The sequence below is a fragment of the Camelus dromedarius genome, chromosome 15, assembly GCF_036321535.1.
Source record: "Camelus dromedarius isolate mCamDro1 chromosome 15, mCamDro1.pat, whole genome shotgun sequence".
NCBI classification, from domain to species: domain Eukaryota; kingdom Metazoa; phylum Chordata; class Mammalia; order Artiodactyla; family Camelidae; genus Camelus; species Camelus dromedarius.
In genome coordinates, this window is record NC_087450.1 from 63,688,592 (window position 1) to 63,699,461 (window position 10,870).

General features: G+C 43.5%; 1 long non-coding RNA gene across 1 annotated transcript; it reads left to right on the plus strand.

The window, feature by feature from the left end:
• The first annotated feature begins 1,787 nt into the window (after positions 1–1,787).
• LOC135322985 (uncharacterized) lies at positions 1,788–6,245 on the plus strand. The gene is made up of 3 exons (XR_010384051.1): positions 1,788–1,919; positions 2,484–2,573; positions 5,962–6,245. It is a non-coding gene; the product is annotated as an uncharacterized LOC135322985 (long non-coding RNA).
• The last annotated feature ends 4,625 nt before the right edge of the window (positions 6,246–10,870 follow it).

The window sequence follows — 10,870 nt, forward strand, 5'->3', positions numbered from 1 at the left end:
ATAAACTGGAAGTTTGTACCTTTGATCAACATCTCTCAATTTCCCCCACCTCCCAGCCCCTGGTAAACACCAGTCTGCTCCCTGTTTCAATGAGTTTGGCTTTTTAAAATCCCATTTGAGATCATACAGTATTTGTCCTTCTCTGCTTTATTTCATTTAATATAATCCCCTCAATTTCATCCATGTTGTTACAAATTTCAGAGTTTTCTTCCTTTGCCCAGAGAATGAATATATCTATATTTATCTATAGATCTATCTGTAGATAGAGATCTCATATTTTCCTTATCCATTCATCTGTTGATGGACATTTAGGGTTTTCTAGATATAATAACATGCCATCTGTAAACAGAGATAATCTTACTTCCTCCTTTCCAATTTGAATGCCTTTTATTTCTTTTTCTTGCCTAATTGCTCTGGCCATGGCTTCCAGTACAATGCTGGAAAGAAGTGGTAAGAGTGAATGAACATCCTGATTGTTCCTGGTCCTGGAGGGAAAGCTTCCAGATTTTCACTGTAGAGTATGATGTTAGCTGTGGGCTGGTCAAACATGAGCATGTTGTTTAATCTCCACATATTTGTGAACTTTCCAGTTTCCTTCTTATAATTGATTTCTAGTTTCATACCATTGTGGCCAGAAAAAGATGCTTGATATGATTTCAATCTTCTTAAATTCATTCAGACCTGTTTTGTGCCTAACGTAGGCTCTGTCCTGGAGAATGTTCCACATGCACTTGCCGAGAATGTGCATTCTGCTGCTATTGGATGGAAGGTTCTGTAAATGTCTGTTATGTCCATCTGGTCTGACATGCTATTTAAGGCCAGTGTTTCCTTATTGATTTCCTATTTGGATGATCTATCCATTGATGAAAGGGGGGTGTCAAAGTCCCCCCCATAATTTTGTATTGCTGTCTATTTCTCCTTTTAGGCCTGTTAATATTTGCTTTATATATTTAGCTGCTCCGATATTGGGCTCATAAATGTTTACAAACATTTTAGCCTCTTGTTGAATTGACCCCTTTATTACTATATAATGACCTTCTCTGTCTCTTATTACAGTATTTCGATTAAAGTCTGTTTTTTTCTGATATAGCTACCTCTGCTTTCTTTTGGTTTTTGTTTGCATGAAATATCTTTTTCCATCCCTTCACTTTCAGTCTGCATGTGTCTTTAAAGCTGGTGAGTCTTTTGTAGGCTGAGTTGAGTCTTATCTTTTCTTAAATCCATTTAGCTACTCTATGTCTTTTGATTAGAGACTTTAGTCCATTTACACTTGAAGTAATAATTGATAGGTCAGGACTTACTATTGCCATTTTGTTGGTTATTTCTTGGCTGTTTTGTAATTCCTCTGTTCCTATCTTCCTCTCTTGTTCTCTGTCTTAGTGATTTGATAATTTTATGTAGTGCTAGTCTTAGATTCCTTTCTCTTCTTTTGTATACCTACTGTATGTTTTTGCTTTGTGTTTACCATGAAGCTTACAGAAAACATAACAGTCTCTTTTAAGCTGATAACAACTTTGCACACATATTAAAGTTCTACATTTTTACTCTCCCTCCACATTCTATGTCTTTAATGTCACAATTTATCTGTCTTTACCTGTATATCCATCAACAAGTTATTGTAATTATAGTTACTTCAACGCTTTGTTATTTAACCTTCATACTAGATTTATAAGTGATCTAACCACCACCACCATTACAATAGGAGAGTATTCTGAATGTAACTCTATTTTTAATTTTACCAGTGAGTTTTATGCTTTCATATGTTTTCCTGTTACTAATTTGCATTATTTCACTTCCTCCTGAAGAACTCCCTTTAGCATCTCCTGTGAGGCAAAGTCAGTGGTGATGAACTTCTTCAGCTTTTGTTTATCTGGAAAACTCTTTATCTCTCCTTCAATTCTGAAGGACAGCTTTGTGAGGTAAAGGATTCTTGGTTGACAGTTTTTTCTTTCAGGACTTTGAATGTATTATCCTGAGAGCTCTCTTCTGGCCCACAAGGTTTCTGCTGAAAAATCCACTGGCAGTCTTTTGAGAGTTCCCTTGTCATAAGTTGCTTTTGTCTTGCTGCTTTTAAGATTGTCTTCTTGTCTCCAACTCTCAACTGTGTGATTACAATGTGTCTCAGTGTGGGATTCTTCAGGTGCAGCTTATTTGGGGTTCTGGGCTTCCTGGGTCAGGACGTCTGTTTCTTTCCTCAGTTTACGGGAAGTTTTCAGTCGTTACTTCTCTGAATAGGCTTTCTGCCTCTTTCCCTCTCTCGTCTCCTCTGGGACCTCTGTAATGTACCCATCCACCTGCTTGGTGGTCCCAAAAGTCCCCTAAGTGTCTTTACTCTTCATTCTTTTTCCTTTTTGTTCTCTACTTGAATAAATTCTACTGCCCTATTTTCAAATTTGTTGATCATTCCTTTTTCTCAATCTAGTCTGCTATTGAACCTCTGTATTTGAATGTTTCAGTTAAGTTATTTTTATTCTGTTTTTCAGCTCTATGATTGCTGTTTTGTACTTTGCTCATGGATTGCTTTCCTGAACCAGTGAGCATCTTTATGAGGGTTTTTTTGAACTCTCTATCAGGTAAATTGTTTCTTTCTATTTTATTAAGGTAAGTTTCTGAAGATTTATATTGCTCTTTTGTTTAGAATATGTTCCTCTGCTTCTTCATTTTCCTTGACTTTCTGTGTTTGTATCTGCACATTAGATAAAACAGCCACGTCTCCCAGTCTGGATGGAATGTTCTCATGTAGGAGTTGAATCCTGGCTATCAGCCCAGCCTGAGCTCCTGAGCTCTCAAACCTCTGTGATTGTCCAAACTGCTATCTTAGTTTTTAGTGGCTCCCAGTAGTTGAGGGTGTACAAAGACCCGTCAGTGTTCCAGAGAAACTCTCAGTCGGCTCCTAGGTTTGGGCTGATTGGAAGCTGGACCCTCAGGCAGGACTGAGAAAGTATGTAATTTAGCCCTTTCTGTGGAGAAGCTGGGAGATGAGTGTTTTCAATTGCTCAGTCCATGCTGAGCTGCAGGGTATAGCTGGGGGTATTCCTGTGTCCAGTTAAAAACTGCATCTTGGTTTCAGTCCAGTGGGATTTGTGAGTGTCAGTCCTGCAGGCCACCAAACTGGGTGATTGGGGGCCCATCCCTCGAATGGCAGCTATAAAACCTGGGGCACTAGATGTGTGGACAAGCTCCTTCCAGGGAGATGCCTGGTTTTACTGTTGGAGTGAACCAGAGCCAGAAGGCAGGGCTCTAGGGAGGGTCACAGCCAGCACCTGGATGTGTGCTAATTAGATGCTGGGCCCCAGGCAGCAGATTGCAAAGTACACAACCAAACCCTTTCCAGGGAAGTGAAGCGGGAAGATGGCCTTTCTACCTGCTCTCTCCGAGCTGGGCCCTTGGGGAGCAGCCTCCCCCTGATTCCTCGTTTGCTACATTCCGGTGGGACTTGTGGACACAGGCCCTGTTAGCTTTCAGAGCTCAGTGACCTGGAAGCTCATCCCTTGGGTGGAAGCCTTAAAGTTGGGGTGCTAGTTGTTCAATTTAAACCCTTCACTCTGCAGGGAGAAGCTGGGAGTTGGGGGTTCCCTCAGCTGCAGGGCACTGTGCTGGGGGTGGGGTTTATGGTGTGGATGCGCCTTTCCTACCTTTTCTGATGTGGGTATTTTCTGTTACCTGATGTGTAGGAATCACTCAGCCAGGCTCTAGATTTCTCTCAGAGGAAACTGCTCCATGAATAGCTGTGTACTCAGTGCCTCTGTGGAAGGGAAATTCAGGAGCCTCTGGGTCACCATCCTGGTCCTTCCAACTTCTTTCTTGAACTCCAGACCCGTATCTCCAACTGTGCATTTGACAGCTCTATCTGGACCTGTAATAGCATCTCAAACCTTGCTCGTCCAAAGTAAACCCTTGCTTTCCCGCCCCTAAAGCCTGCCCCTCCCTCAGTGCCCCTCTGGAAATCCCACTCATCCATTGCCTTAGACCACAGGATTGCTCAGGAGACATCCTTGATTCCTCCTCTCATCTCAAACGCTAAATCAAATGCACCAACTTAGTGTTGGCTTCAAAATACTTAGCATACCCAACCATTTCCCACTGTCTCTGTCACCACCACCCTTTAATTAAGGCAAACTCCCAGCCCCAGACTTCCCTCACAGATACAGTGTGGATTCCTGCTTCCACACTGCAGCTAAGTGAGCCTCACATGCCAGCTTTTCATCCTGCTTTGCGTTCTGACAGTCTCACGTTATGTGCAAATGTGTGATGACCTTTTTATAACATAATTCTTAAGACATGGAAAAAGGAGAATATTATCATTACCCGGCAAGAAAGAAAACAAACTCTTCCTAACCTTCCTCCCTTTCTGACTCAAAGGTAATCAGCCTGAATTGGCTATTTATTAGTTCCATATATTTCTTTATATTTTCATTATATATGTATGTGTCCCAAAGCACTATGTCATATTGTCTTGGATAGTTATAAGCTTACAAAATTTACACTTTGAAACTTACAAAAGTGATACAGTGAATGCATTCATTTGCCATGGAATTATCATGTGTTCTGGTGTATATATTCAAGGAAGGAAAAGATATGGTGGGGAAGTTCAGCAGAAAGTTGGGAGAGAACTAAATGAAAAAAATTGGAATTAAAAAGTAAACTAAACCAAGAACACAATAAACAAATTTAACAGTAATTTAGACACAACAAAAGGAGAATCATTGAACTGGGGTTAGGTCTAAAGCCCAGAGTTAAAAGAACTAAAACACAGGAAAATCCATTTGCTCATTTCCCTGCTCCGGTCAGATTTCAGGCCCTAAAGGTGAGCCGTAAATGCAGCAGGACCAGCAATGCTGCTCGCTTCTTTTTCTTTTCTTTTTTTTTTTTTGCATGTTTCCTTGGCTGTTCTTTATATTTATTTTCAAGTGTGAAGTTGAAGAATCAATTTAACCATCTTTGGGGGAAAAAAAAAGACTTAGTATGTTTTAGTGGGATTGTGTTAAATTCATATATTAACATAAGGAAAATTGTCATCCTAATGAAGTTCAGTCGTCCAAAGCAAGGATAAAGGATGTCTTTCCATGTGTTCAAGTCTAATGTTGTCTCTAGGAGTGTTTTAAAGTCCCCTCACATGTAATTTGCATGTTTCCTGTTAAGTTTACTATTTTTGTGGATATTTTAGTTTGGCATCTACCTACTTTCAGTATCTCATCCACACCCCTCGCTGCAGGGGCTTTTACATGCCTCCCGCTTCACCAAGGGTCCTGGAGGAGGAAGCCAAGTCTTCTTCAACTTTGCATTTTCAGTGCCCAGCAAGCAAAAGGCTCTGTTATTGAATGAATTTCCATTTCTCAATTGAAGAAAAAATAGGGAGAAGACAGGAAAATTAAAGTTTGTCAAGGGCCACGGACTCTAAAAGAACTAGAACTTAAAACACACCTTTTGAGTCTAGAGAAATTGTCTCTATTTAATGGAATTGAACTGAACCCTCCAACCATTATTCATAGACCACAAGATATTTGTTTTATATTTAAGGCCTCACTAGTAGTCGGCTTTTGTATAAAAGACAAATATTTTTTCCTAGTCCAAAATGCACATGAGCATTTCTTCAATATCATCTACAATTTGAAGATTTTTATCGAGGTTTAATTAGAATTAAAAATACTTTTTTAAAAAGTGAAGAGATCCAAACACCTTTTGAGTTTTGTCTTTTGCTGTCTAGAGCATTTCCCATACGCTGTCTCTTCAATTTTAGTTTTCTCATTTTCCTGCTATTTAATTACCACATTAATGTATGGTCACTTCAGATGGTCTGGGCTCTGACTCAGCACTGTGCTGTTAGTCAGAGCTGCATGTACAAAAGGTGGTAATCAATCTTAACAACTACCCCCAAATGTTTCCAATATCACCAGGCCACTTCTTTTTGCATATTTGTTCTAATTTTGTTTAAATGTGGCTTTATCTTACTGTTTCTAGGAAAGTTGAAAAGAGGCCACAGAATTTCCTGAAAACGTCTCCAGCAGAGTAACTAACTTGACCAGTCTGACCCGAGAGACACGGCAGGAAGACTCCCACCACACGGCTGCTGTCAGCTGCTGGAGCACCTGGGCCCAGAGCTCCGGACAGAGAGGATTCTCCAAACTGGAGGTCATGCCACTCTGCCTCAAAGCAGTGTGCATTTTAAATCTGACTGTCACAGAGAACTTAAGAGATGGTCCCTCTTCCCAAAATTCTGAAATAAAATAATGGCGTTGGTCAGATGCCTCAGTGCTTGGCATGGTTTTGTGGGTGGACAGTGGACTTTGGGGGTCAGTCTCCCCACACTGTATTCAGCCTGTTACCCATCATGACAGCTTGGAAATTCACTCCTGAAGACACCTGCTCGGCTGGGCTCCAAGGAGGTTGCACCAGCACAGAGCCAGTTGTGCGTGTTCAGTAAGCACCTGCTTATTCTTCCTGGGACAGCACTGGCCATTTTTGAGCAACTTCCATGTTGTGGTGCACACCATTTTCCATGCAAAGGTAATGCACAGACTTTTTTTTTAAGCTAAACTAAAAACTGAGTGAGTAATCCTTATGTTGAATAACGAAAAGCCTTGTACTTACCATCAGAAGGTAGTTCTTGCATAAAAGCAACTCATTATTCCTGAACCTCCCCTGCAATCAGACTGGCTCTTAAAGTAATGATAAAAATGGAGTGAACAGGGGAATGTCTTCTGCTATGGATATAACAACTCATTCTCTGGCTTAAAAGTAAAAATAAATTTTACAGAACTGCCAAGAAAACCCAGCCCATTCATTAACATAAAATGAAATTGTAACAAAGGTACCACACTAATGCAAAATGTTAAAAATAGGGAAAACTGGGGAGGGTAGCTTGGGATTTGGAAACTTTCTGTACTAGTAGCTAATTATTTTTCTGTAAACCTAAAACCACTCAAAAAATAAAGTCTTAATTTAAAAATAACATGAAATTAATCCATTTGCTCTTATAACTTAATCCACATAAATAAATTTTAACAGTTGAGGGAAAACATAATTTCCCTTTTTGTATGGAAGTATTAGGCCTTATTTTCAAGTTTCAAACATCACTATATTCACACTGTGTAACTTAAATGTTTCAGGAAAATTAGCAGTTTCAGGCTAAGAATATTCTGGAAGGAACTAGGCCAGAACTTCTGAAGAGCACATGAACAAAGCATGGATTTGACAAGAATGTTGGCGTCCACGTGGCCTTGCATCAATAATGGAAATTCTGAGCCTCCGTGAGTTTCCACCCTACTCACTTAATATGGTTTTGGGAGGATTAAATGAGCTAAGAACATGAAAGCTCTAGAAACCTCTGAGGGGAGCAGTCGCGGGGGGTGGGCACCTGCTCCCTCCTCCAGGGCCTCTTCCACCCACCCTGGGGGTGGTCTCTCTCCAGCCCATCGCTCCCGGGGTCCAACCCTCCTGAGTTTTGCCAAATGTAATGTTGGATCCAAAGTAGGCAAACATGTTTGGACATCTTGAAAGGCTATTTCCCACAAGCACAGGGAAGATGGAAAAGTACTTGAATATCTGTTTTGTAATTTCACACACACTCCAAGAATTTTCAACTGGAAGTTCCTTCTGAAATGAGCTAGTGGCCAGCTGATTACCCAGTGGGGTGAGGGAGAGACTCCCAGCAGACACAGAGCGGTGGTTTTGGTAATTCCCGTGAAGATGGGCTCGTTAGGTTGGCGGGAGGCAGTCTCCCCTAGTGATACTGTCAAGTTCGTCCTGTACAAGATTCTTCCACAACAGGAGAGTGAGCCCAGTTGTTAGGATTGCAGGATCTGGGCCCAGCCTCCACGGCTGGGATCCCAGTTCACTCTGCTTTCTCTGTCTCAGTCGCCTCGTCATTGATGGTGACTGAAGTACTTAGAACAGTGCCCAGCATATAAAGAGCACAATGAATATTAGCAATTATTGATCTATTTCTTTGCAATCAGAGGAGTCCCTGGCTGACAGGCTGGCTTAACCAGTTTTTCAAGTGACCACCTGTTCTCACACTTTAGACAAGATGCGTCAGGAAGGGGAGAAACAGTTCTCCCCTGCTCCATGATGCGATGCCACGTGTCTACAGATGGGGGGTCTGGCTCCTTTATCTGCAGGTGGGGATGTTTCCTCTGGGTGTGGAACCATGACACCTCCTTGGATCTCAGTTCTGCAAGGGGGAGTCCTTCCCTCCGTCTGCCAGGTGAACCCCTGGAGGAAGAGGCTTCAGTACAGAAAGCTTCATACTTGGCCCTACTAGGGGAGCCCCTCTCCCTCCTGTTTTACATGACCAGGGTTGGTTACAGCAGCAAAGTAGGGAGGTGGCTAACAGGGCAGGTGGGTTTTTCTTTGCTCTTTGGGGGTCAAGTGGAAGCAAATTCTAAGGAGGGCTCCTTTTGTTAGTTGACAAACTTTTTTGAGTATCTATTTTGTTTGGTATCTTCTGGAGTCCTGGCAATACTGAGGCTGTCCTAATGGAAGGAAGCACAATTCCTGAGAAATGAAAATAAACAACTACAATAATTTCATGGGGTAATAAATGCTATTGAGAAAATAAAGCTGAGTTCTGGGGTCAGGAGGAGGGCTGTTCAGCCAGTATGTCAGGAGATCTCTCTGGGGTGAAATACTGAAGCAGGAAGTAAAAAGTGAGTAGAAAGCCAACTGACAAGGGCCAGGTGAGAGTGAGGACTGGTCAAATCCGTCCCACCTGCCCTTGGTAATGAAGGTCATTTTAGGACTTGTGTGTCCTCTGGGTGGAGTCTAAACAGCACGCTGTTTTCCAGGAACTTGGAGTCAGCTGCCTCCAGTCAGAGCTGAGCTGGTTGAGACTGAGCAGGACGCCCGGCCCTCCAGCTGGCATGTGGGGGTGCCTCTAGTGACCTCCTGAGGGCGGAGGGCTGAAGCTCCACCCTCAGGTCATGCTAAGCACCTCCATTTTTGAGCATGCAGAGGCCAGTGTCTTGATTACAGACGACAGAACAAACACAGCACCTTTTCCCGACCACCCGTGGGCACCTCGCCTCGGGCAGGCAGGTCTGAGACTTGTTCTCCCAGCTTCTCGCATGGCTGCCTTGAGAATAAACCCACTCTTCGCTGTGAACCTCGGAGTCTCAGTGTCTGGAGGCCAGCTGGGGGTCAGTCCAGAAGGACTTTCTGCCCAAGGCTCCGTGGGCCCTTGGAGGTCCTGAGAGCCTTTGGACCAGTCCCAGCAGCTGCCTGCCCCTTCGTTCCAGGCACCACACGTCCCCTGGGAGGTGCCACCAACCTTTGGAATTTAGTTTTGTTTTGCAGCAAAAAAGACAATTTTGGGGCTTTGCTTTTGGGGTTTGGAAGATGTATCAAACTTGCATAACCCCATTACAGAAATGCACCTGTACCTAGAGTGCTTGGCAATCCTGGCCAGATTGTGGGTTGGAGGCCTGCCTGGCGGGATTCTGGCAGACTGTATAAAAGGTTACAGCTGCTGAGTTTCTCCGCACCTGGGCTAGAGGCCCAGCTGGGTCCACCAGTACCTCCCTCCGGGCCCGATGACTGTGATGGTGGGAAATCGACTTCTGGACTCTGGTCCACGGGGGGCACTCACTCCATTTCAAACAACCAGCTCTCGAAACTTACCTCTGAGACTGTGTTTGTAGTTAGGGTGCCCAGAAGACCCTGAAAAAGCCAAGAAGACCAGGCATGTACAGTCCTCGGACAACGACAACACAGGAACATTTATCCATGAAAATGAAGGGGAGAAATGTTAAACATTACTGAATTTTAAAAATCAGAATACAAATATGGTATGTCAATATGATTCCTTTTTTTTTAATTTAAAAATGTATATATGACAAAAAACAGAAGGTTTGATAAACATCAAACTATTAACAGTGGGTAGATCTGAGTAATTCGGATGGTATGAATCAACTGCATTTATTCATAACAAAAGTTATTTGGAAAATAGAAACCTGACCAGCCACCCTTGAACCAACCAGGAGCCAGGCCTCTGTCCATGACCCTATGGAGGAGGGAAGGGCGCGGGGCCCTGGGCCAGCATCACCTCCTGGTGGGTGTGGTGAGCGTGGTTCCCAAGATGCATGTCTGTGGACGTGGCCTGAGGGACCTCGAGCAGCGGTCGTGGGGTCATCAGACAACCAAGACAGTCGAGACGAAGACCATCCCGGGCAGATGGAACAGGAGCAAAGCCTCACCCAGGACACAGCAGAGGCCGTGAGCTCAGAGCAGGCGAGGGGTGGGGATCAGCGTGGGGCGAGGGTGGCGGGGGCTGCCGTGGAGAGTCTGCAGTCATTAAGTCCCTAATGAGTAACCCCATGTCCTCGCGGATTCTGTGGTCTCTCCCTCCGGTCCTTCCTGAGCCTCATCTCCAGGCCACCACTCACCTGCTTTCTGTCACTACGGACTGACCCTGCACTTCCTAGAACTGTATATACGTGGAATCATTACTGTGAACTCTTTTTGGTCTGGTTTACTATAGTCAGCATTTTTCTGAGGTTTATCAGTGTTGTTGCATTGTCAATAGTTTATTCTATGCCATTGCTGAGAGGCGAGTTGCAGTCCGTTGTGTGCTGTACCCCCGTTTTTATCCTTTCACCACAGACATTTCCCCCTAGTTCTTGGCTAAAATAAAACACAAGTTTCTTAAACATTCTTGTCCAAGTCTCTGCAATGGACATACCCTTTATTTCTCTTGAGTAAACACACAGGAATGGAAGGTGCACGGCTTAGTGATTAAAAACTGTCAACGGTTCTCCCGAGTGGCTGTACCTGTTTGCATTCCCAGCAGCCACGAGGGGTCCGGTCCCTCTGTGCTTGGCTTGTTGGTCACTGAAGGGTCTGAAGTGTGACGTCATTCACTTCCAGTTTTATT